At 49.5% G+C, this 27,005-nt stretch overlaps 1 protein-coding gene across 5 annotated transcripts in view; it reads right to left on the reverse strand.

The window, feature by feature from the left end:
• The window catches only part of kifc3 (kinesin family member C3), a 68,057-nt gene extending 43,978 nt beyond the window's left edge, over nucleotides 1–24,079 (reverse strand). Inside the window, exons 1-2 of one of the 5 annotated variants that reach the window (XM_067997692.1) lie at nucleotides 23,958–24,079; nucleotides 4,379–4,682 (exon numbers count right to left, since the gene is read on the reverse strand). The gene's annotated coding sequence lies outside the window, so the exon portion shown is untranslated. Of the gene's footprint in view, nucleotides 1–4,378; nucleotides 4,683–6,056; nucleotides 6,115–6,601; nucleotides 6,716–18,253; nucleotides 18,294–23,957 lie in introns of those variants that run through there. The other 4 variants (XM_067997698.1, XM_067997695.1, XM_067997693.1 and 1 more) reach the window with 4 other exon arrangements.
• Between the last annotated feature and the right edge of the window lie 2,926 nt (nucleotides 24,080–27,005).

Consider the following 27,005-nt stretch of genomic DNA (forward strand, 5'->3'; position numbering starts at 1 on the left):
GCTGCTTGAAAGACCCCCAGGAGGGGGAGTTCCAACCAAGTTCCCTGTAATTGCAGATCGACACTAAATTGTTTCCCTCACTCAGAGGCCACAAGGACAGTCAGTATGAAAGTACTAGCAGGTGCTGCTCTACTGAGGTAAGCAGAGGTGACAACGGTGGTGCATCAGATGAGGGAGCTTTAATGTATGCTGCACAAAAACCCTCAGCTCGGAAACAAACATTTCAAGATAAATTTTCAAACGTATCAAGAAAAATAAGAAGTCACGTGAAGCAAATCCCCATCGGACTCAGATGTAAATCAGCAGGCGCAGCGTATCCTGCGTCCAGTCACACATACACTAACCATCGAGGTACACGGCCATGTTACATCGAAGGAGATGATGGTTATAAAGGAAACAGACATTTCCCTCACAGGCTGCTGTGAGCCAGCACGCTCCAATTGAACAGTTATCCACAGTTTCTAAACACACTATTGAACTACTGGGGTGCAGCGATGGGAGCCAGTCCCAGACCAGTCTTTAGAAAACGTCCAACAGCCCAAGCCCCAACCGCTCAGTTTAACGCACTCCAGAACACCCTGTATTTCACACGTTTCCGGACTGGAATTTCTTCAAAGATACAAGAGACATCTAACTTTATAAAAGCGAGAGGTCATGGACAGACAAAATGATCCCGAAATGGCCTCTTCAGCCTGGTGCCCCATCCGACAATCAAATGCCAATCCCAAAACTCTTTACAAACACAGATGGCTCTGGGGTAGTCCTGCAACACAGGAACTGGACAACCATTCGCAGATAATCTCGCCCTCCAAATGCCCCTCCCTCCAACTGCCATCACAGCGGCGGAGAATCCCCCCTCTCTCCAGCCCCCCCGTCACAGCGGCGGAGAATCCCCCCTCTCTCCAGCCCCCAATCACAGCCACGGAGAATCCCCCCTCTCTCCAGCCCCCCCGTCACAGCCACGGAGAATCCCCCCTCTCTCCAGCCCCCCCGTCACAGCCACGGAGAATCCCCCCTCTCTCCAGCCCCCCCATCACAGCCATGGAGAATCCCCCCTCTCTCCAGCCCCCCCGTCACAGCCATGGAGAATCCCCCCTCTCTCCAGCCCCCCCGTCACAGCCACGGAGAATCCCCCCTCTCTCCAGCCCCCCCATCACAGCCGCGGAGAATCCCCCCTCTCTCCAGCCCCCCCATCACAGCCACGGAGAATCCCCCCTTCTCTCCAGCCCCCCCATCACAGCCACGGAGAATCCCCCCTCTCTCCAGCCCCCCCGTCACAGCCACGGAGAATCCCCCCTCTCTCCAGCCCCCCCATCACAGCCACGGAGAATCCCCCCTCTCTCCAGCCCCCCCGTCACAGTCGCGGAGAATCCCCCCTCTCTCCAGCCCCCCCGTCACAGCCGCGGAGAATCCCCTCTCTCTCCAGCCCCCCCGTCACAGTCGCGGAGAATCCCCCCTCTCTCCAGCCCCCCCGTCACAGCCGCGGAGAATCCCCCCTCTCTCCAGCCCCCCCGTCACAGCAGTTCAGAAGGTTTAAATGATCTACTGGCAGCCAAGAGTGAGTTGGGGGGGAGCCTTGGCACCCGGAGACACAACAGGATCGAGACAAGAGACAAAGAAAGCATCTGGTCAGGCTAAGGAACACATGCTGAATTATTACAAACCAAACATCAGAGCGTCACAAGCACACACAAACCAAAAAGAGCGGACAGGAAATTTTATAAGAACACGAAGCACGGAATAAGAAGTGTTCTTTAGTCAAAGCAATGCTCCTTTCTACAGACCATGAAATAACTTGCCCAATCACACACTTGCTGCAACCTGAATCTTGCCTCAGATCAACGCTGCAGGTGAAACGGGCAAATTGCAAAACTCCAGAAATTGGTCTCTTCATTTCAAAAAAATCCAAAATGTAAAAATCAACAAAAAAAATCCCGGAACACCTCAGCCTCAGCTGCAGTAGAACATTGTGTGCCAAGATTCATTAGATATCTATAAAAAGATACCAGCCTGTCACTACTCTGCAACTAACTCAGTGGACTGGAACTTCCTGCGTGGGCACAACCCATAGGTTAAATCCGAAAATGCGGCCAATCCCACGCCCATTCCACCGACGTCAAGTTACACTCAAATTTCATGCCAATCTCATCAGAATATGCCTGAATGTAAAATGGACATAAATAAGTGTAAACAGTCGGGGCCAAAAGAAAATGCCGAACTCACACCTACATTCCTTCTTCAAGTGGGAAAATTAACGTTTCAACTCGTTCAACTGCTGTTCGTGCAACCATCAGAAAAGGGATGTTTAAGAACCTGCATTTGTGGAAGAGTTTCAATTTTTAATGTGACTTGTACTGATGCCATTAAAAGAAACAAAAATACAGAGCAGGCCTCGAGTGAGGATAAAAAAACTCAAAAAATTGCTACAAGAAAAACCCAGAAAAATGTTTCCTGCTGCGCCTGAAAATCTGGTTGTAATTTGACAAGAGTCTCTGAACTAGTGCAATTACAGGAAACTCTTATATAAAACTCTGCAACTTGGGGACAGGGACAGTTTTACGAGGGGTGATGCATTTGGACGGAGGGATCAATAGATGGCCGTAAAAGATCCAGATTTGAGTGCATTGTACTTACACTCAGATTTCCACAATCTTTTAGGCCGTGTATTTGATTTGCGTCCCGCCTAGGTGGGGGTCTCGGCACAAATACGCAGGAAACTCCAGGCCAGTGTAGGCCCCCTGGTCGACCCTGGGGTCTTCTCGTCTTGACGTTTAGCACTACACCAGGCAGTGCCTTTGTCCACCAGCTCTTGGGCGGGCCCCACTAAAAGAAATCATGGAGAACTCTTGCGCCCAGCCACCCACGGGTATTGGTACCAGTGTCAGCAGAGGGAAAAGTCTGTCTCACGCTCAACATTTCTCCCCCTCCTTTTCATTTCCTTTTACCACTTCTGTGTGTCCCTATCCCCTCTTTCACTTTTGTTTCTTTTTCTCGCTTCCCCCTCCACTTGTTTCCTCCAAATGCTCCTCTTTTACTTCTGCACTGACTATCTCTCACTACCCTCTCCTTTACCTGCTATTTGCCTCCTTTACTTGTGTCTCCACTTCGGCTTCTGCCTCTTTCTATCCCTTGGTTCACATTTATTTCTCTCTATCCTTTCCTTCACTTTAGTTTGTCTATCTTGATTCCCTTCACTTCTGTTTTTCTCTCTAGCCACTCCTTCACTTGTTTTTCTGTGTGCTCCTTTACGTCTAGACCGTCCCCTCCGTTTTGTTTGACCTCCCTCTTTCCCTCACCTTCACTGTTGTCTGTTTCTTCTGCCCTCTTTTGCTCATCTCCCTCTCCTTCACGTCTGTTTCTACCTCTCTATCTACTCCTTCATTTGTTTTCCTCTCTGTTCATTCAACTCTGCTTTATTCTCTCTCTGTCTAAATTCCCTTCCTCCAGTCCCAGTTTCAGAAATTCCGCACTGGGCAAAGCCACCCCTGTGATCAAGTCTGAACTGGTTCACAAGCAATCTGTTGAGTCAGAGGGACGTCAGAGAGACATTGCAGGATCATATCTAGATCTACACGCCAACGGTCAAAGGTCAACACTAGGTGGTCTTGTAGAAAACATACTGTGGACGCAGCCCTCAAACTGAAGGCAGGAATTAGTGCCAGGATACCTAGTCTTCACCGGGTTCTGTTGCTCAGGTAAGGTGGTGAAATAGGGATAATTACAATGTCTGGGGAGGCCAATTTGACAGTTGCACCAGCCCCATCCCAGAACCACCCAGCCGCTGTACGAGGGTGTGTATCGGCTGCGGTTCACGTCCCCTCACACCTGACATTGATGTTTTAACATGCAGCAGATGCCCAGCAAAGACACTAAAGGAGATCATTTCTCACTCTGTACCTCCTGAGCCTCAGCTTAAACACAGCCAACTCACAACCAATGAATCCCTCCACTCGTTTTACACTCTGTACCAAACAGAGCCCTGGTGACCTGCTGGTGGAAGTTACCCTCGGTTACGGTGTTACGGGGCTGGGCAGAACATTGCGCATCTTCACCAGAAAGTGAAAACAAACCAGACCCAACGGGGCACAGGCAGTGGGATCAAAGCTGAAATTTAAACCGGTTTCTAGTTGGGGGGCAGGGGGGCACACACAAAGTTCACCAGAACCCAATCCACTTGATTGAACGTAGCTCCCAGTGTCCCCATCTCCTCGCGCACTGTCGTCAACACCCCCACCAGCATGTGGCACTCCGCACCCCCTCTGTCAGCACCACCCGTTCCCAACAGGCAGGGGGATCGTGACACAACCCTCCCCTGCTTAGTCCCATTACACGTGCGAGGAGACACAGTTAACAAGCTCGCCTGTCGCACGCTGCTCACCTTCACAGTGCGGGGCTGATCTTCCTTTCCATCCAGTTTACTCGCCCTGGCGTGGATCGGTTCAGAAGGCGTGGAGGGGAGGGGCCCGTGTTCATCAGCCTTGCTCATTCGCAGGTCTTTGGAACTCCCCCGGGCCCAGGAACAAACCTCCAAGATGCACAGTTCAAATGATGCACTGCCCCTCGTAAAATCGCTCAGGACAATGTCGCCAACGTATGTCTTGTGCTCAGGGGCCAGGAGGGTTAAATCTGCAGGATGTTTGTCCTCGTGAGTTCCTTCCAACTGTACCTGGTGCTTAGATCACCTAACGTGCAAAAAGAAGAGTGACTTCTGTAAATGTATCACAAGTGAAACCTTCTCTCGTCTCACCTGACCCCCCCAATCAAACCCAACAGGAGCAAACAACTAATCTCCTTCTTCAACTCCAAGACCAGGGTGCATCACTCCAGCTCAAAGAGGCTATCTGCTTGACGTTAATTGAATTGTGGTTAAAAATATACACACTGAAACCATGGATCGCAAATAAAACGCCACTCTCCTTCCACAAACTTTAAACAAATAACCCTATCAATGGCTCTACCCCCTCCTCACAATCTCCTGAGGGAAAGTTTTGCATAAATATTCACTGATCCCTAAAGGTCATCAAAATTCTAGAATGTTAGCCCATCTCAACTCAATCCTCGCCTCCTGCTCCTCCCCCCTCCCCCCCTCCCCCCCTCCCCCCTCCCCCCTCCCCCCCCTCCCCCCTCCCCCCTCTCTCCTCCCCCCCCCCCCCCCCCGCCAAGGCAGGAAGATTCGACCCTCCAGACCGTCCCCATAACCTCTAATCCCAACTTGATATTTATCCAGCTCCCGTTGAAAACACTTAACCATCTCGGCCTCAACTCTTTAGCTGAAATTCTTTCCCACAGCCCTCCTCCATTTGGGAATCACCAACAGATCCAGAAACACGGACCGTTCCAGACTCTGCTCAGTCACTGAAGCTTTGGAACTTCAGAACATAAACCTGATAGGGGGGAGGGGGAGGGGGAGGGGGGGAGGGGATGGGGATGGGGATACGGGCACCAGCTGCTCACCGCAAGGGAAATGTTCGCGATAATGACCCGAGAGTGTAGGGGAAAACACCCCGATAGAAAGGGAAAAGAATAACCAAGGGGACATATTATAGGACTGATAAGGTCACAGTCACACACATGGACCCTTCATGAACCATAAAAGACCAACAGTGGCCTAACCCTCCCCCACTCCAATCCCACGAGTCCTGCTTCTGTTGCCTGGACAATTGGTCATCACAACAGACAGGCTGGGATAAGTCTCACCATCACAAGTGAGGCCAGATACATTCGCCCAAACCCAAACTGATCAGGTAATGAACAGCCTCTGCCTGTAGCTGGAGACGTGCCAGGTAACCTGATGGTCCCTTAGAGTCTCTCCATATGATCCAATCACCCCGAACTCTACTCTGGGGGAGGGAGTCTGACTCATTGGTGGGACAAAATGGCAATGACAGGCCATACCCCAGTCCAAATCTTTCTATGGGCAATAATCTATCCCAGCTCCAATACAAAATTGATCTCACAACCAGACACCCTGCAGCCTGACCCATCAACCCCTCCCCCAACATGCAGCACCAACTAAAAGGTTAACGGCTCGGTGCCCGTCAAGTGTAACATCCGACCTCCAAGTAACAATCTGCCTCGTCCTACACGGGGACCAGATTTCAAATACTCGGCAAAGCTCTTGCCAATCACTCGCTTCAAGTGGCACAATTCATGTCAAAACGAGTCATGTTACTGGTACGAGACATCAGTGCGATGAGCGGCTCTCCCCCTCCTCTTATTGTTCAAGGAGGGAGAGGGATGGAAATTTTCCAAAACCAAGTCCAGACGGATCTAAGAAGAAGAATTCTCCCAACCGGTGACTCACTCAACAGGAAGCACCCACCCCCGCCCCCCCCACAAAGTGTTGCTGAGTTTATAGGAGTGCCCGGCAAGCAATTCAAAATCATTTTTTGTAACATGCCTGGAAAAAAAGAGAGCCACAAGCTTTGGATTCTGTGGTAACAAAAAAGAACGCCTGCCCCAAGGCTGGGAGTTTAACCTCTCACAGCGTTTCCCTTTTCTGAAGTAACTTTTACTCTCTAATCTGTATTTCAATTCATTTCAAACTCCTCAGCCCAGGGCAGCCTACGATGCCTCACCCATCAGCCCACAGGGATCTTACCTCCCAGTCTCTCGGTTCCTTTCTGATATTGTTCAAGAAACCCAAGTATCGCAGCCAACATCGAAGTGCAGGATCGCATGCCAGGCTCTGATCGACTAACAGAACTTGAACACTCTCCCCTCTGAATCAAGTTTACTTGACACGCCCATCACTGCTGCCTGTCAGCTATCTCAACAATGTAACTCCACCAGTTTCTTCCACTCCCACCTGACACACACTGTCCAATGAGAGTTCCTGCTCCCACAGAGCCTGAAGGGATGAGATGGAGCTTTGATCCCCTGTTTTGGTAAGTGTAAACAATTTTACAACACCAAGTTATAGTCCAGCAATTTTATTTTAAATTCACAAGCTTTCGGAGGCTTCCTCCTTCGTCAGGTGAACGATGTGGAAATGAAATCCTCGAAATGAAGTCGCATTTATAATTCACAGAACAATGCTTGGTGAGTACAGACAGTTTTTTCAACTGCCCGTTGCCAAGGCAATCAGTGTGCAGACAGACAGGTGTTACCTGCAAGGTCTCAGAATATACAAATCACCAAAAAAAACAACAAACAAAAAAAAGAGATAGAGTGGTAGAAACATAGAAAAGACAGCAACTGACCTGTTATATTAAAAACAGATAACATTTGTTCGCTGGTGGGGTAACGTGTAGCGTGACATGAACCCAAGATCCCGGTTGAGGCCGTCCTCATGGGTGCGGAACTTGGCTATCAATTTCTGCTCGACGATTTTGCGTTGTCGTGTGTCTCGAAGGCCGCCTTGGAGTACGCTTACCCGAAGGTCGGTGGCTGAATGTCCTTGACTGCTGAAGTGTTCCCCGACTGGGAGGGAACCCTCCTGTTTGGCGATTGTTGCGCGGTGTCCGTTCATCCGTTGTCGCAGTGTCTGCATGGTCTCGCCAATGTACCATGCTCTGGGGCATCCTTTCCTGCAACGTATGAGGTAGACAACGTTGGCCGAGTCACAGGAGTATGAACCATGCACCTGGTGGGTGGTGTCCTCTCGTGTGATGGTGGTATCTGTGTCGATGATCTGGCATGTCTTGCAGAGGTTACCGCGGCAGGGTTGTGTGGTGTCGTGGACGCTGTTCTCTTGAAAGCTAGGTAATTTGCTGGAACAGCCATGGGGACCAAATTCGCACCCCAATACGCCAACATTTTCATGCACAAGTTCGAGCAGGACTTCTTCACTGCACAAGACCTCCAACCAACACTATACACCAGATACATCGACGACATTTTCTTTCTATGGACCCACGGCGAAGAATCACTGAAGAGACTACACGATAACATCAACAAGTTCCATCCCACCATCAAGCTCACCATGGACTACTCCTCAGAATCAGTTTCTTTCTTGGACACACGAATCTCCATCAAAGACGGGCACCTCAGCACCTCACTCTACCGCAAGCCCACGGACAACCTCACGATGCTCCACTTTTCCAGCTTCCACCCTAACCACGTCAAAGAGGCCATCCCCTATGGACAGGCCCTGCGAATACACAGGGTCTGCTCAGACGAGGAGGAACGCGATGGACACCTACAGACGCTGAAAGACGCCCTAGTAAGAACGGGATATGACGCTCGACTCATCGATCGACAGTTCCGACGGGCCACAGCAAAAAATCGCATAGACCTCCTCAGGAGACTAACACGGGACGCAACCAACAGAGTACCCTTTGTCGTCCAGTACTTCCCCGGAGCGGAGAAACTACGCCATGTTCTCCGCAGCCTTCAACATGTCATCAATGACGACGAACACCTCGCTATGGCCATCCCCACACCTCCACTACTCGCCTTTAAACAGCCACCCAACCTCAAACAGACCATCGTTCGCAGCAAATTACCTAGCTTTCAAGAGAACAGCGTCCACGACACCACACAACCCTGCCACGGTAACCTCTGCAAGACATGCCAGATCATCGACACAGATACCACCATCACACGAGAGGACACCACCCACCAGGTGCATGGTTCATACTCCTGTGACTCGGCCAACGTTGTCTACCTCATACGTTGCAGGAAAGGATGCCCCAGAGCATGGTACATTGGCGAGACCATGCAGACACTGCGACAACGGATGAACGGACACCGCGCAACAATCGCCAAACAGGAGGGTTCCCTCCCAGTCGGGGAACACTTCAGCAGTCAAGGACATTCAGCCACTGACCTTCGGGTAAGCGTACTCCAAGGCGGCCTTCGAGACACACGACAACGCAAAATTGTCGAGCAGAAATTGATAGCCAAGTTCCGCACCCATGAGGACGGCCTCAACCGGGATCTTGGGTTCATGTCACGCTACACGTTACCCCACCAGCGAACAAATGTTATCTGTTTTTAATATAACGGGTCAGTTGCTGTCTTTTCTATGTTTCTACCTCTCTATCTCTGTTTTTTTTTGTTTGTTGTTTTTTTTGGTGATTTGTATATTCTGTGAGACCTGGCAGGTAACACCTGTCTGTCTGCACACTGATTGCCTTGGCAACGGGCAGTTGAAAAAACTGTCTGTACTCACCAAGCATTGTTCTGTGAATTATAAATGCGATTTCATTTCGAGGATTTCATTTTCACATCGTTCACCTGAGGAAGGAGGTAGCCTCCGAAAGCTTGTGAATTTAAAATAAAATTGCTGGACTATAACTTGGTGTTGTAAAACTGTTTACAATTGTCAACCCCAGTCCATCACCGGCATCTCCACATCATGTTTTGGTAAGAACTGATCACCAGGAGCTTCGGTCCTCGCCCTGAACTCTGAAGTGAAAGATGAGCATTAGTGGTCGTTCACACACAGTCATCTCACCCCTCAAAACCAGCACTTTGCACCACAGCTCATTGAACCCAATCGGTCAGTCAGTCAGTCAGTGCCACAAACCCAGTCGGTCAGTCAGTCAGTCAGTGCCACAAACCCAGTCGGTCAGTCAGTCAGTCAGTGCCACAGACCCAGTCGGTCAGTCAGTCAGTCAGTGCCACAGACCCAGTCGGTCAGTCAGTCAGTCAGTGCCACAGACCCAGTCGGTCAGTCAGTCAGTCAGTGCCACAGACCCAGTCGGTCAGTCAGTCAGTGCCACAGACCCAGTCGGTCAGTCAGTCAGTCAGTGCCACAGACCCAGTCGGTCAGTCAGTCAGTCAGTGCCACAGACCCAGTCGGTCAGTCAGTCAGTCAGTGCCACAGACCCAGTCGGTCAGTCAGTCAGTCAGTGCCACAGACCCAGTCGGTCAGTCAGTCAGTCAGTGCCACAGACCCAGTCGGTCAGTCAGTCAGTGCCACAGACCCAGTCGGTCAGTCAGTCAGTGCCACAGACCCAGTCGGTCAGTCAGTCAGTGCCACAGACCCAGTCGGTCAGTCAGTCAGTCAGTGCCACAGACCCAGTCGGTCAGTCAGTCTGTGCCACAGACCCAGTCGGTCAGTCAGTCTGTGCCACAGACCCAGTCGGTCAGTCAGTCAGTGCCACAGACCCAATCGGTCAGTCAGTCAGTGCCACAAACCCAATCGGTCAGTCAGTCAGTGCCACAGACCCAGTCGGTCAGTCAGTCAGTGCCACAGACCCAGTCGGTCAGTCAGTCAGTGCCACAGACCCAGTCGGTCAGCCAGTCAGTGCCACAGACCCAGTCGGTCAGCCAGTCAGTGCCACAGACCCAGTCGGTCAGTCAGTCAGTGCCACAGACCCAGTCGGTCAGTCAGTCAGTGCCACAGACCCAGTCGGTCAGTCAGTCAGTGCCACAGACCCAGTCGGTCAGTCAGTCAGTGCCACAGACCCAGTCGGTCAGTCAGTCAGTGCCACAGACCCAGTCGGTCAGTCAGTCAGTGCCACAGACCCAGTCGGTCAGTCAGTCAGAGCCACATACAACACACAGATAACCACCCTCCCAAGCCAATCACTTACAACACACAGCCAAACCCCCAACACAGTCACCCCCCAACCTTGGCTTTTAAAAGCCTGAAGACTGCAGAAGAAAGGACAGACTGAGGGTAAGGGAGCTGGACAGAGGGGAAAGGGTTTTCATAAAACAGTAGGGTTTGGCCACTACCCTGGGACCTGGGCCTCACAGTAGCGGTTCGGTGGTAGTGGTACTGTCCCCAGGCAACCTGAGGAAATCTATCAATGCAGATCTATAAGGACAGGGCAGCAACAGCATCATTGACAGGTCACCACACTGCACACCAAGCTGGTGCTGGTGTGAGCTCAACAAGGACATTGGCCTCTTCCCAACATCCAGAGGCATCAGCACAATGTGAGTCTACGATAACTTTCCAAGCAAAAGACTTCACGGACCATCAATCAAGTTGCCTCCTTTCTTCAAAAAGGAGAGGTATTGGGTTTCTTTGGGCTTACTAATGACGAGCAGGAAAATGAGTGCAAAGGGTACTCCAGCACAGCTGTACCCACTGACTAATACACTACCAGCCTGGCATCCTCACCATCTGACTAATGCACTACCAGCCTGGCATCCTCACCATCTGACTAATGCACTACCAGCCTGGCATCCTCACCATCTGACTAATGCACTACCAGCCTGGCATCCTCACCATCTGACTAATGCACTACCAGCCCGGCATCCTCACCATCTGACTAATACACTACCAGCCTGGCACCCTCACCATCTGACTAATACACTACCAGCCTGGCATCCTCACCATCTGACTAATGCACTACCAGCCTGGCATCCTCACCATCTGACTAATGCACTACCAGCCTGGCATCCTCACCATCTGACTAATACACTACCAGCCTGGCATCCTCACCATCTGACTAATACACTACCAGCCTGGCATCCTCACCATCTGACTAATGCACTACCAGCCTGGCATCCTCACCATCTGACTAATACACTACCAGCCTGGCATCCTCACCATCTGACTAATGCACTACCAGCCTGGCATCCTCACCATCTGACTAATACACTACCAGCCTGGCATCCTCACCATCTGACTAATACACTACCAGCCTGGCACCCTCACCATCTGACTAATACACTACCAGCCTGGCATCCTCACCATCTGACTAATGCACTACCAGCCTGGCATCCTCACCATCTGACTAATGCACTACCAGCCTGGCATCCTCACCATCTGACTAATGCACTACCAGCCTGGCATCCTCACCATCTGACTAATACACTACCAGCCTGGCATCCTCACCATCTGACTAATACACTACCAGCCTGGCATCCTCACCATCTGACTAATGCACTACCAGCCTGGCATCCTCACCATCTGACTAATACACTACCAGCCTGGCATCCTCACCATCTGACTAATGCACTACCAGCCTGGCATCCTCACCATCTGACTAATACACTACCAGCCTGGCATCCTCACCATCTGACTAATACACTACCAGCCTGGCACCCTCACCATCTGACTAATACACTACCAGCCTGGCATCCTCACCATCTGACTAATGCACTACCAGCCTGGCATCCTCACCATCTGACTAATGCACTACCAGCCTGGCATCCTCACCATCTGACTAATGCACTACCAGCCTGGCATCCTCACCATCTGACTCGCCTCCCACCCCACCATAACCATTCACTGCCACAACCAGTCCAAACATACCCAGCTGACTGCTTCCCACCAAATGGTGTGGGGCCTGGTGACGTGTGAACAGCACCTGCTGGACACGTCTGCCAAATCCACAACACTCCAGAAACGAGCTCCTCTCCGGATACAAACCACTCCAGCTCATTGGAGTTTTAAGTGCCAAATGCAAATTGCAACTAACTTCATTCCAAACCACAGTGGGTCAGAGGTCGTCTGTGGGTCAGAGACTACAGGAGCAAAACCTTTCTATTTTAAAAAAAAATCAAACCAGAAGCCCTGAGATTCCCAGCTGCAAATTATTACTATCAAGCTTAAATCTCGAGCTCAACAGTTCTTCCTGCAAGAAGGAAACAATAATAGGGAGGGTTGAACCAAAACATGGTGAATAATTAGGCCCCTCTTGCCAAGAATTTGTAAAGCGCAATTTGTTAAGAATTTAAATTTAAACACTGCTTTTAAGGAACTGTGTGTGACTTGGAAAGGTTCTTCATTTAGTAATTGAAGATTGTGTTTGGGATTTTGCGGTGGGGGGCAGCTGGGGGGAGGGGGGAGATGCAGAAAGATTCAAAAATGAAATGTTTTAGCAGATTTTTATCCCAGTTAAAAAGGAAGAGAAAGCTTTGGATACAGCAAATAGGGAGGGCCTAATAATTCAACAGTGCCTTCAGCCTCACTCCCAGAACTAAAAGTCAGAGGACAAAGCCCAAAGTACCTTGGGTGAATTACAATGAAGCAAAGATCAAAACGATTAATTTCCTCCGATGAAAAGAGATGAAGGGAACTATCAGGAGGCGCTCTCATTGAAGCAGCAGTCCTGCCACTGCTGCCGTGCGCCTTGTTTACATGGTTACCATGGGTCTCAAGGTTACAGCCTGCCGTCTGACTACATTGGCTGGTACAGGAAGGCAGCCAGTAAATCAACACTCCAAACGTCTTAAAGGCACCAGGCCCCGACTTGGGAGAACACAAATAGCACAAACCAGTCTTTAAATCTGTTGGTGCAGAGTTCCTTCATTTCTGCAATGTGAGCTTTGTCTACTTGAGTCACTGGTGCCCACTCAACCCACCAGAGAACCAGGATCTGGTAGTGAGGCACAAAACGGGACAGGAAGTGGGTGTTACATCGAAACTACAGCACAGAAACCGGCCCAACTGGTCTATGTTGCTCCCAGCTTCATCTAATCCCATCAGGACACTCTTCTATTCCTTTCTCTCTTATCTAGCTTCCCCTTAAATGCATCTATGCTAGTCGCCTCAACTACTCCTTGTGGTAGCACGTTCCACATTCTTATTACTCTTTGGGTAAAGAAGTTTCTCCTGAATTCCCAATATATTTCTTAATGCTAAAGGGATCAAGGGATACGGGGGAAAAAGCAGGAACAGGGTACTGAGTTAGACGATCGGCCATGATCATTTTGAATGGCGGAGCAGGCCCGAAGGGCCGAACGGCCTACTCTTGCTCCTATTTTCTATGTTTCTATGTAATAGAATTTATTAGTGACTATCTTGTATTTATGCCCTCTAGTTTAGGACTCCCTCACTAGTGGAAACATTTTCTCTCCATTTACCCTATCGAACCGTATTACCTTAAAGACCTCCATCAGGTCACCCCTCAGCCTTCTCTTTTCAACAGAAAGAAGCCCCAGCCTGTTCAGCATTTCCTAATAAGTTTGTCCTCTTAGTTCTGGTATCATCCTTGTGAATCTTTTTTGCACTTTCTATAATATGGAGGCCAGAACTGTGCACAACACACCAAGCATGGTCTAACCAAGGTTCTGTACAAGTTTAACATAACTTTTTTGCTTTTCAATTCTATCCCTCTAGAAATGAACCCTAGAGCTTGATTTGCCTTTTTTATGGTCTTGTTAACCTGTGTTGCTACTTTTGGTGATTTGTGTATCTGTATCCCTAGATCCCTTTGTTCCTCTATCCGGTTTAGACTCTTATTATCCAACCAGTATGTGGCCTCCTTATCCTTCCTACCAAAATGTACCACCTCACACTTGTCTCTATTGAAATTCATTTGCCAATTACACGCCCATTCTACAAGTTTACTAATGTCCTCTTGTATTTTGACTCACTCTTCCTTTCTATTAACTACACCTCCTGATTTGGTGTCGCCCACAAATTTTGAAATTGTACTTCTGATTCCCGAATCCAAATCGTTAATGTAAATTGTGAACAACAGTGATCCCACCACAGATCCCTGTGGAACACCACTTCCTAACTTTTGCCAGTCTGAGGAGCTACACTCACCCCTACTTTCTGTTTTCTGTTTTGTAGCCAACTTGCTATCCATTCTGTTACCTGTCCCCAGACTCTACATGTTCAGACCTTAGTGATGAGTCTACAACGTGGTAACTTATCGAAGACCTTTTGAAAAACCAAATATGTTACATCTACTGTATTACCCTTGTCTACTCTTTCTGTTTCTTCTTCAAAGAATTCAATAAGGTTGGTCAAGCATGACTTTCCCTTCTGAAATCTGCACTGACTATTCTTTATTATATTTTCGTTCTCTAGATGTTTTTCTATTACATCTTGAGTAAAGATTCCATTATCTTTCCTACCACCAACGTTAAGCTAACTGATCTATTGTTCCCTGGACTTGTTCTTCCTCTCTTTTTAAATATGGGAATAACATTAGCTGTCAGCCAGTCCTCTGGCACTATTCCCTTTTCTAATGAATTTTTATATATATGTAATATGTATCTCCTCCCTGAAAGGTGAACAACAACTACTTCCATTTATACAACACCTTTAATGTAGTGAAACATCCTAAGATGCTTCACAGGAGCGATTATCAAACAGGATTTGACACCGAGATATTAGGACAGGTGACCAAAAGCTTGGTCAAAGCGGTAGATTTTAAGGAATGTCTTCAAGAAGGAGAGAGGTGTAGAGAGGCGGAGAGGTATAGGAACCTGCAACATCAGTGTGGATCCAGAACAAGTTAAAATATCAGCACGATCACAAAAGCCCCTGGAATAAGACAATTTGAAGTGAGGGCCAACTGGTGTAGTGGTTTATCCACCTCTAGGACCTGGGTTCAAATCCAGCCTCAAAATTGATGCCCATGGGATTAAAGGAACAGTGGCAGCGTGGACACGAAATTGGCCAAGGGACAGAAAGCAGAGAGTAGTGGTGAACGGTTGTTTTTCAGACTGGAGGGAAGTATACAGTGGTGTTCCCCAGGGGTCAGCGTTAGGACCACTGCTCTTTTTGATATATATTAAAATGACCTGGTCTTGGGTGTACAGGGTATAATTTCAAAGTTTGCAGATGACGCGGAACTCGGAAATGTAGTAAACAATGTGGAGGACAGTAACAGACTTCAGGAGGACATAGACAGACTGGTGAAATGGGCAGACACATGGCAAATTAAATTTAATGCAGAGAAGTATGAAGTGATACATTTTGATAGGGAGAATGAGGAGAGGCAATATAAACTAAATGGTACAATTTTAAAGGGGGTGCAGGAACAAAGAGACCTGGGGATATATGTACACAAGTCTTCGAAGGTGGCAGGACAAGTTAGGAAGGCTGTTAAAAAAGCATATGGGATCCTGGGCTTTATAAATAAAAGGCGTAGAGTACAAAAGCAAGGAAGTTATGCTAAACCTTTATAAAACACTGGTTAGGCCTTAGCTGTTCAATTCTGGGCACCACACAGTAGGAAGGATGTCAAGGCCTTAGAGAGGGTGCAGAGGAGATTTACTAGAATGGTACCAGGGATGAGGGACTTCAGTTATGTGGACAGACTGGAGAAACTGGGACTGTTCTTCTTAGAACAAAGATGATTAAGGGGAGATTTGATTGAGGTGTTCAAAATCAAACGGTTTTGAGTGAAGAAGGAGAAACTATTTCCAGTGGCAGAGGGTCGGTAACCAGAGGACACAGATTTAAGGTGGTCGGCAAAAGAACCAGAGGCAAGATTAGGAGAAATTTTTTTAAGCAGCGAGTTGTTATGATCTGGAATGCACTCCCTGAAAGGGTGGTGGAAGCAGATTCAATAGTAACTTTCAAAAGGGAATTGGATAAATACTTGAAGGGGAAAAATTTACAGGGTTATGGGGAAAGAGCTGGGGAATGGGACTAATTGGATAGCTCTTTCAAAGCGCAGGCACAGACACAATGGGCCGAATGGCCTCCTTCTATGCGGTATCATTCTATGAAAATGATGAGAGCAAAGTCGCCTCTCTCTGCTGCTTGAAAGACCCCCAGGAGGGGGAGTTCCAACCAAGTTCCCTGTAATTGCAGATCGACACTAAATTGTTTCCCTCACTCAGAGGCCACAAGGACAGTCAGTATGAAAGTACTAGCAGGTGCTGCTCTACTGAGGTAAGCAGAGGTGACAACGGTGGTGCATCAGATGAGGGAGCTTTAATGTATGCTGTACAAAAACCCTCAGCTCGGAAACAAACATTTCAAGATAAATTTTCAAACGTATCAAGAAAAATAAGAAGTCACGTGAAGCAAATCCCCATCGGACTCAGATGTAAATCAGCAGGCGCAGCGTATCCTGCGTCCAGTCACACATACACTAACCATCGAGGTACACGGCCATGTTACATCGAAGGAGATGATGGTTATAAAGGAAACAGACATTTCCCTCACAGGCTGCTGTGAGCCAGCACGCTCCAATTGAACAGTTATCCACAGTTTCTAAACACACTATTGAACTACTGGGGTGCAGCGATGGGAGCCAGTCCCAGACCAGTCTTTAGAAAACGTCCAACAGCCCAAGCCCCAACCGCTCAGTTTAACGCACTCCAGAACACCCTGTATTTCACACGTTTCCGGACTGGAATTTCTTCAAAGATACAAGAGACATCTAACTTTATAAAAGCGAGAGGTCATGGACAGACAAAATGATCCCGAAATGGCCTCTTCAGCCTGGTGCCCCATCCGACAATCAAATGCCAATCCCAAAACTCTTTACAAACACAGATGGCTCTGGGGTAGTCCTGCAACACAGGAACTGGACAACCATTCGCAGATAATCTCGCCCTCCAAATGCCCCTCCCTCCAACTGCCATCACAGCGGCGGAGAATCCCCCCTCTCTCCAGCCCCCCCGTCACAGCGGCGGAGAATCCCCCCTCTCTCCAGCCCCCAATCACAGCCACGGAGAATCCCCCCTCTCTCCAGCCCCCCCGTCACAGCCACGGAGAATCCCCCCTCTCTCCAGCCCCCCCGTCACAGCCACGGAGAATCCCCCCTCTCTCCAGCCCCCCCATCACAGCCATGGAGAATCCCCCCTCTCTCCAGCCCCCCCGTCACAGCCACGGAGAATCCCCCCTCTCTCCAGCCCCCCCGTCACAGCCACGGAGAATCCCCCCTCTCTCCAGCCCCCCCATCACAGCCGCGGAGAATCCCCCCTCTCTCCAGCCCCCCCATCACAGCCACAGAGAATCCCCCTTCTCTCCAGTCCCCCCATCACAGCCGCGGAGAATCCCCCCTCTCTCCAGCCCCCCCATCACAGCCACGGAGAATCCCCCCTCTCTCCAGCCCCCCCATCACAGCCACGGAGAATCCCCCCTCTCTCCAGCCCCCCCGTCACAGTCGCGGAGAATCCCCCCTCTCTCCAGCCCCCCCGTCACAGCCGCGGAGAATCCCCTCTCTCTCCAGCCCCCCCGTCACAGTCGCGGAGAATCCCCCCTCTCTCCAGCCCCCCCGTCACAGCCGCGGAGAATCCCCCCTCTCTCCAGCCCCCCCGTCACAGCCGCGGAGAATCCCCCCTCTCTCCAGCCCCCCCGTCACAGCCGCGGAGAATCCCCCCATCACAACCGCTGACAATCCTGCCCTAACCCCCATCCCAGGCGTAAATGATCCCTCCTGTAACCCCCATCCCAGACACCATCTCCATCACCACTGTGCACACTCCCATCTATCCCCTCAGCACCAAATACACCAGCAACAAAGGAGCTATTTTCCTGTAGTGTATGATTAGTGCACTTGGTGCCAAGTAGTAAAAGCTAACACAAACTGAACTCCCTGGTTTCAATGACAAGCTGCAGGAATGCAGCAGAAATTCCAGAAAGCAATCCTGGAAAACCAAGATCCAAAAGGCAGAGGGGCTCCTCTCATTTAAAAGTTCAGAATCTTACATCTTCATACCTCCCCGAAGGGACAGTTAAAATTTACAACTGGTGCCCACTTCTCAACCTCCGTGGCTGAACGTGACTGCATCAGACCTGTGGGGAATGTCCCCTTATTGGCACAGTACACGAGGCAGCACTTAACCCCTCACCTCCCAATGGCCTGACCCAAAGCTCGTCAGAGGTCAGGAAACTAAGCATAACAGAATGTATACCCGTTTATCTTGTGCGATCCTCCCCCACTGTTTGCACCGAGGGCACCAGTCTTAATCATTAGCCCATTTACAAGATAATCTCCCGCAGGATTAGCATCGACTGGCTTGTAGGGCACCTTAATTCTGTTGCATTCCAGCAGCTGTAACAGACATTTCCTCGGCCATTTCACATTCAAAGGATCCAGTGGGATAAAGGGAAAACCAGGAATACTGGAAGACAGGTAAACCACGCAGAGAGTGGACTGATATTAGTTAATCTCACTTCTTCTGTGCTTGGATTCCAGACTATACAATTTCCAGTGATTTATAATAGCCAGCAGGCTTCATCATACATTCTGTAATGTGCAGCACACGAGTGGACAGTGCTGTCCAGTGCGGACTTAGTAACCAATAGGCAGAGCGAGACCTCGGGTACACGGCCGTAATGTCTGCTTCCCGTCTCCACAGCCGGTTTACACACACGGCCGGTTTACACACACGGCCAGAAACACACAGCCGGTTTACACACACGGCCGGTTTACACACACGGCCAGAAACACACAGCCGGTTTACACACACGGCCGGTTTACACACACGGCCAGAAACACACAGTCGGTTTACACACAGCCAGAATGTCTGCTCCCATCTCTTCAGGCGGTTTATCCACAGCAGCAAAGCATTACTCGACCAGATTGATCCCAGACTGGCAGCCCTATTGGTGCAGCTCAGAGCACAAGCCCAGCAGCAACATCAGTAATGCTGCAGTTATCGCAGTACTCACCTCGAACAGCAAAGGCACGTCACTCTTTCTCAATGGAGTGTTTAAGAATCCCTAGTCCCACCCACTCTGCACCTCACTGACACTCAGACCATCCCTGCTGTATGATCAGTCTCTATGTGCCTCAGTGCCTGCAACACTACTCTAATGAAACATGATTAACAAGGAAGGACGGAAGAAACTTGGGCTTTTCAGTCATGAAAGGAGGCGATTGAGAGGTGACCTTATAGGTGTAAAGAAGACACTAGCCAGAATGAAAAGGTAAATTGGGGACACTGCTTCAAATTAAATCATGATTCAAGGAGGTGCAGGTTCAAACTAGTAAAAGGCAAATTGTCAGGAAGCTCTTACACAGTGATCAAGATGGACTGGAGGCGAAAGCCTGGGAATAATTTAAGAAACGTTTGGGAGCCCTGACGTGGTGACTGTAGGGTCGTTCTGGATGGATGAACTGTGCTGGGTTGAATGTGTTTCCTCATCTGAATCTTTTGGATCATCTCGTGCACCCAAACCCAAAACAAGTTGGCTCTGGCTCCTGACACAGAACAAATGTTGAAGATTTACACGGCTGGTTTGTTTGGCGGGAAGGGAAGGAAAGGACAACAATTGGTGGTTATTTTATTAGGTGGTATTAGAGTGTGTAGAAGATGTCAACTATGGCAGGACGCTGCTTGAGGCACACATGAAGACTCATAAATTGTACCAGGATTACCAAGGTGAGGAGAAATTTCTTCACTCAGAGGGTGGTGAACCTGTGGAATTCTCTACCACAGAAGGCAGTGGAGGCCAAGTCATTAGATGTATTCAAGAAGGAGATAGATATATTTCTTAATGCTAAAGGGATCAAGGAATATGGGGAAAAAGCGGGAACAGGGTACTGAATTAGACGATCAGCCTTGATCATTTTGAATGGCAGAGCAGGCCCGAAGGACTGAATGGCCTACTCTTACTCCTATTTTCTATGTTTCTATGTGTCAGATTTCCTACAACCCAGTACATGCTCCAGTAACTCTGTGCTATAAAATGACCGTTATAATCTAGGTTTAATCTCTCTCAGTTACAACAATGGAACAGAGAGCACACAGATTCTTCTCCTCTTCCCTTCACCAATGCATCGCTTTGGGTCAGTGATATTTTCTTAAGCAACTGGGGGGAGGTCTAACTTGGTCCACATGACCTCAAGCCATCAAAGAATTCCCAGAAGCTGAGCCCCACAGTGACTCCAGCCTCCAGGAGGGTGGATGGGACGCCTCCACCTACCTACATACTTGAAGAGGAGCTGACTTCTGAACAAAGTACGCGCATGGCAATGTAAGGGATGGCAGAGTTTTGAAGTCCTGGAAAAAGAATGAGTTGGAACTCAGACTGTGCGATGGGTTTTAGCTTGAACACAGTGAATGCAGAGAAGAATAATTGTGAAGGATGTCACGTTTGAGGCTTAGGGGGAATGAGAGGCAAGTGCAGAGGAGCAGTGACCACAGAAACATCTGGTTGAAAGTACCCACTGCAGAGGGCACGATGACTTGGGTCAAATGCAGTTCTCTCTGAAGCTGGCTATGGATTACACATGGTTGTGTCGGTTGTGCAAAGGGAGTGTCGGACAGAATGTAACCAGCATCCCTCCAATTTTCCTGGCTGCACAATCCACCTTTTCCTTGGCACAGGGGAACACAGGCAGCTTGTACTACGTCCGCTGACCTGTCTGTTCTGACCCTCTGGGGGTCTGCTGATCCTGGGAGGGCCCCTCGACAAACACTCTCACCCGACTGCCAATCCATCAAAACCTCTACACCACCCCAGAGGTGGAGCGCCCGCCTCGCCCACACACAGGCAAGCACAAACACCCCGACCAACAAGGTCACTAGTGGACAGCGGCCACACCCCTTCACAATCCACCCAAGCTCAAAATTAAACTGCTTAAACCTTTAAACTCACATTGCCCCGACTGCAACTCCAACCGTAGGAAGAAACCTTTTAATGCAGCAAGAGACGCCTCTCTCCCTCCCTCCCTCCCTCCCCACCCCCAAAATATGTACAATAAAATAGATGGGTGAACATAAATTCACCTCCTTGAGCCTGTTCCAGATCAGATCACCACTGAGCTGGATCTCAACTCCATTTACCCACATCCCGTGATGAAATAGAACCAGAGATATCTGCTGTGACTTTCCATTGCAGGCCATCACAGACAAAGAAATGTCAAATTTCCAAGAGCCAGGGAACAAAGCAGCCACTTAAACCCTGCATTCCAAGCTCAAATTCATCCCAGGCATACAGCTGTGCTGAAAGGGTCACACTGCAGCGCACTGGAATTTTACAGGTGTGCAGAATGACACTGGCAAAATGCTGTTGCTAGGGAAACAAGCATTACAGTAGCCTGTAAGTGCAAAACACTGAAGTACAAAATAAAAGCCATGCACACAATCTAAAGATAGCTGACCCTGGCAGCAGCCATTACAACCCCAAAAACATGGGAAACAGGACAAATACCTTCACTCAGCACCAAAAACACTCCAAACCAGGTGCAAAATGAATGAAATTATGCACAGGCTTCAGACCAATTAGAAAAATATACTTCATTTAAAATATAACCATACAAGGCAGTGCAATTCCACAGAGCTCCAGTGCAGGCTTTGCTTGCAGTTGGCAAGACACGGGTTTGTTCCCCACTTCTCTGCCACTCTGCTGGGCGAAGTTACTAAGCAGATGGCAGAAAGTCTCTCACACTGCAGCGTAAAAAGAGGGAAATCAGAGCACTGACAAAGAATCATAGAAAGGTCACAGCAAGCCACAGAAGGAGGCCATTCGGCCCATCGAGTCCGAGTCCGCGCCGACTCTATGCAAGAGCAATCCAGCTAGTCCCACTCCCTTGTCCTTTTCCCGTAGCCCTGCAATTTTTTTCCTTTCAAGTACTTATCCAGTTCCCTTTTGAAGGCCATGATTGAATCTGCCTCCATCACCTCCTCGGGCACTGCATTCCAGATCCTAACCATTCGCTATGTAAAAATAGTTTTTCCTCATGACACCTCTAGTTCTTTTGCCAATCACCTTAAATCTATGTCCTCTGGTTCTTGACCCTTCCGCCAATGGGAACAGTTTCTCTCTATCTAATCTGTCTCGACCCTTCAAGATTTTGAATACCTCTATCAAATTTCCTCGCAACTGTCTCTGTTCCAAGGAGAACAACCCCAGCTTCTCCAGTCTATCCACGTAACTAAAGTCCCTCATCGCTGGAACCATTCTAGTAAATCTCTTCTGCACCCTCTCTAAGGCCTTCACATCTTTCCTAAATTGCAGTGCCGAGAACTGGACACAATACTCCAGTTGTGGCCGAACCAGTGTTTTATAAAGGTTCATCATGACTTCCATGATATTGCACTCTATGCCTCTATTTATAAAGCCCAGGATCCTGTATGCTTTTTTAAACGCTTTCTTAACCTGTCCTGCCACCTTCAATGATTTGTGCACAAATATACACAGATCTCTCTGTTCCTATACCCCTTTTAGAGTTGTGCCCTCTATTTTGTATTGCCTTTCCTCGTTCTTCCTACCGAAATGTATCACTTCGCATTTTTCTGCATTAAATTTCATCTGCCACGTGTCCGCCCATGCCACCAGCCTGTCTATATCCTCTTGAAGTCTATCACTATCCTCCTCACTGTTTACTATACTTCCAAGTTTTGTGTCATCTGTAAATTTTGAAATTGTGCCCTGTACACCCAAGTCCAAGTCATTCATATATATCAAGAAAAACAGTGCTCCCAGCACTGACCCCTGGGGAACACCACTGTATACCTCCCTCCAGTCCGAAAAACAACCGTTCACCACTACTCTGTTTCCTGTCTCTTAGCCAATTCTGTATCCACGTTGCTACTGCCCCCTTTATTCCATGGGCCGCAATCTTGATAAAGTGCCGCACGGTAGGCTTATCAGTAAATGCCTTTTGAAAGTCCATATTCACATCAACTGCATTGCCCTCATCTACCCTCTCCGCTATCTCATCAAAAGACTCTATCAGGATAGTTAAACACGATTTGCCTTTAACAAATCACCAAGTCATCCCCACACACTCGCCTTGGGCCAAAATACAGGTAGAGTTGGCAACTTCAATTAACAGGGCATGTTGAAACAAGGCATTTTTGGTCAAGATGACTTTGTGCTTTCGGCAGGTGCTCCTGTTTAAATCTCTCTGCTGACAATACATTTTTTTTGCTTATGCAGCTGCTTTCTCTGGTGCCTTGTTGTCATTTTTGGCACCTGGAGGCCACTGCAGGGCTCTTGAATACAAAAACAGCACCTTCTCTCGGACCTCTCACATGGAAACACCCCTGTAATAAAACAAGGAAAAAAGGTGCACAGGGTCTGCCTCACATTCCCAGTGTAAACTGACCCAGTGCCCAGCCGGAGACCAGGGAGCGATCGTGCACAGCCCACATTCAATGTGAGAGGGAGGAGAGGGAGAGGGAGGAGAGGGAGAGGGGAGGAGAGGGAGAGGGAGAGGGAGAGGGGAGGAGAGGGAGAGGGAGAGGGGAGAGGGAGAGGGAGAGGGGAGGAGAGGGAGAGGGGAGGAGAGGGAGAGGGGAGGAGAGGGAGAGGGAGAGGGGGACATTGGGGGAGGGGGGTGATGCTCAGTGCTGAGACCGAGAGAAGGTGCAACAACCCCGCGACAGTCCGGAAAACAGGCGCCTCATACCCGCCCGGCTTCGCTCTGCCTCCTATTCGGGGACAGGATCCTACTCACCAGCATGGAGCCGTCGCCTCCTCTGGTCCGCGGTGCCGGTCCCGGTAGCTCCCTCTCCCGGTCCCCGCTCCTCCCAGTCCGCAATCTCCCAGTCCCGGTCCCCGGTCCCCGCCGCTCCCAGTCCCGGTCCCCGGTCAATTCATTCTCGTCACCGAGAGCGAACCTCCGCCAGTCACGTTCGGCAGCCTGCGGTCCAACGACCAATCGTGGCGGGTTCTTGAGAGGGAGGGACGCTGATAAAACGGTAAAAGTTTAATGGATAGAAATTGAAGCAGGAAGAGAATAGAAGGCTAAAAACATGGGCACAGGGGGAATACCAGGCTAAAAACATGGGCACAGGGCAAATACCAGGCTAAAAACATGGGCACAGGGCAAATACCAGGCTAAAAACATGGGCACAGGGGGAATACCAGGCTAAAAACATGGGCACAGGGGGAATACCGGGCTAAAAACATGGGCACAGGGGGAATACCAGGCTAAAAACATGGGCACAGGGGGAATACCAGGCTAAAAACATGGGCACAGGGCAAATACCAGGCTAAAAACATGGGCACAGGGGGAATACCAGGCTAAAAACATGGGCACAGGGGGAATACCAGGCTAAAAACATGGGCACAGGGCAAATACCAGGCTAAAAACATGGGCACAGGGCAAATACCGGGCTAAAAACATGGGCACAGGGCAAATACCAGGCTAAAAACATGGGCACAGGGCAAATACCAGGCTAAAAACATGGGCACAGGGCAAATACCAGGCTAAAAACATGGGCACAGGGGGAATACCAGGCTAAAAACATGGGCACAGGGCAAATACCAGGCTAAAAACATGGGCACAGGGCAAATACCAGGCTAAAAACATGGGCACAGGGCAAATACCAGGCTAAAAACATGGGCACAGGGGGAATACCGGGCTAAAAACATGGGCACAGGGTAAATACCGGGCTAAAAACATGGGCACAGGGGGAATACCGGGCTAAAAACATGGGCACAGGGCAAATACCGGGCTAAAAACATGGGCACAGGGGGAATACCAGGCTAAAAACATGGGCACAGGGCAAATACCAGGCTAAAAACATGGGCACAGGGGGAATACCAGGCTAAAAACATGGGCACAGGGGGAATACCAGGCTAAAAACATGGGCACAGGGCAAATACCAGGCTAAAAACATGGGCACAGGGCAAATACCGGGCTAAAAACATGGGCACAGGGCAAATACCAGGCTAAAAACATGGGCACAGGGCAAATACCAGGCTAAAAACATGGGCACAGGGCAAATACCAGGCTAAAAACATGGGCACAGGGGGAATACCAGGCTAAAAACATGGGCACAGGGCAAATACCAGGCTAAAAACATGGGCACAGGGCAAATACCAGGCTAAAAACATGGGCACAGGGCAAATACCAGGCTAAAAACATGGGCACAGGGGGAATACCGGGCTAAAAACATGGGCACAGGGTAAATACCGGGCTAAAAACATGGGCACAGGGGGAATACCGGGCTAAAAACATGGGCACAGGGCAAATACCGGGCTAAAAACATGGGCACAGGGGGAATACCAGGCTAAAAACATGGCCACAGGGCAAATACCAGGCTAAAAACATGGGCACAGGGGGAATACCAGGCTAAAACATGGGCACAGGGGGAATACCAGGCTAAAAACATGGGCACAGGGCAAATACCAGGCTAAAAACATGGGCACAGGGCAAATACCGGGCTAAAAACATGGGCACAGGGCAAATACCAGGCTAAAAACATGGGCACAGGGCAAATACCAGGCTAAAAACATGGACACAGGGCAAATACCAGGCTAAAAACATGGGCACAGGGGGAATACCAGGCTAAAAACATGGGCACAGGGCAAATACCAGGCTAAAAACATGGGCACAGGGCAAATACCAGGCTAAAAACATGGGCACAGGGCAAATACCAGGCTAAAAACATGGGCACAGGGGGAATACCGGGCTAAAAACATGGGCACAGGGTAAATACCGGGCTAAAAACATGGGCACAGGGGGAATACCGGGCTAAAAACATGGGCACAGGGCAAATACCAGGCTAAAAACATGGGCACAGGGCAAATACCAGGCTAAAAACATGGGCACAGGGGGAATACCGGGCTAAAAACATGGGCACAGGGCAAATACCAGGCTAAAAACATGGGCACAGGGCAAATACCAGGCTAAAAACATGGGCACAGGGGGAATACCGGGCTAAAAACATGGGCACAGGGCAAATACCGGGCTAAAAACATGGGCACAGGGGGAATACCGGGCTAAAAACATGGGCACAGGGCAAATACCGGGCTAAAAACATGGGCACAGGGCAAATACCAGGCTAAAAACATGGGCACAGGGCAAATACCAGGCTAAAAACATGGGCACAGGGGGAATACCGGGCTAAAAACATGGGCACAGGGCAAATACCGGGCTAAAAACATGGGCACAGGGGGAATACCGGGCTAAAAACATGGGCACAGGGCAAATACCAGGCTAAAAACATGGACACAGGGCAAATACCAGGCTAAAAACATGGGCACAGGGGGAATACCGGGCTAAAAACATGGGCACAGGGCAAATACCAGGCTAAAAACATGGGCACAGGGCAAATACCAGGCGAAAAACATGGGCACAGGGGGAATACCGGGCTAAAAACATGGGCACAGGGCAAATACCAGGCTAAAAACATGGGCACAGGGGGAATACCGGGCTAAAAACATGGGCACAGGGCAAATACCAGGCTAAAAACATGGGCACAGGGCAAATACCAGGCTAAAAACATGGGCACAGGGGGAATACCAGGCTAAAAACACGGGCACAGGGCAAATACCAGGCTAAAAACATGGGCACAGGGCAAATACCAGGCTAAAAACACGGGCACAGGGCACATACCAGGCTAAAAACATGGGCACAGGGGGAATACCAGGCTAAAACATGGGCACAGGGCAAATACCAGGCTAAAAACACGGGCACAGGGCAAATACCAGGCTAAAAACATGGGCACAGGGCAAATACCAGGCTAAAAACATGGGCACAGGGCAAATACCAGGC

This window comes from Heptranchias perlo, chromosome 16 (assembly GCF_035084215.1).
Source record: "Heptranchias perlo isolate sHepPer1 chromosome 16, sHepPer1.hap1, whole genome shotgun sequence".
NCBI lineage: Eukaryota > Metazoa > Chordata > Chondrichthyes > Hexanchiformes > Hexanchidae > Heptranchias > Heptranchias perlo.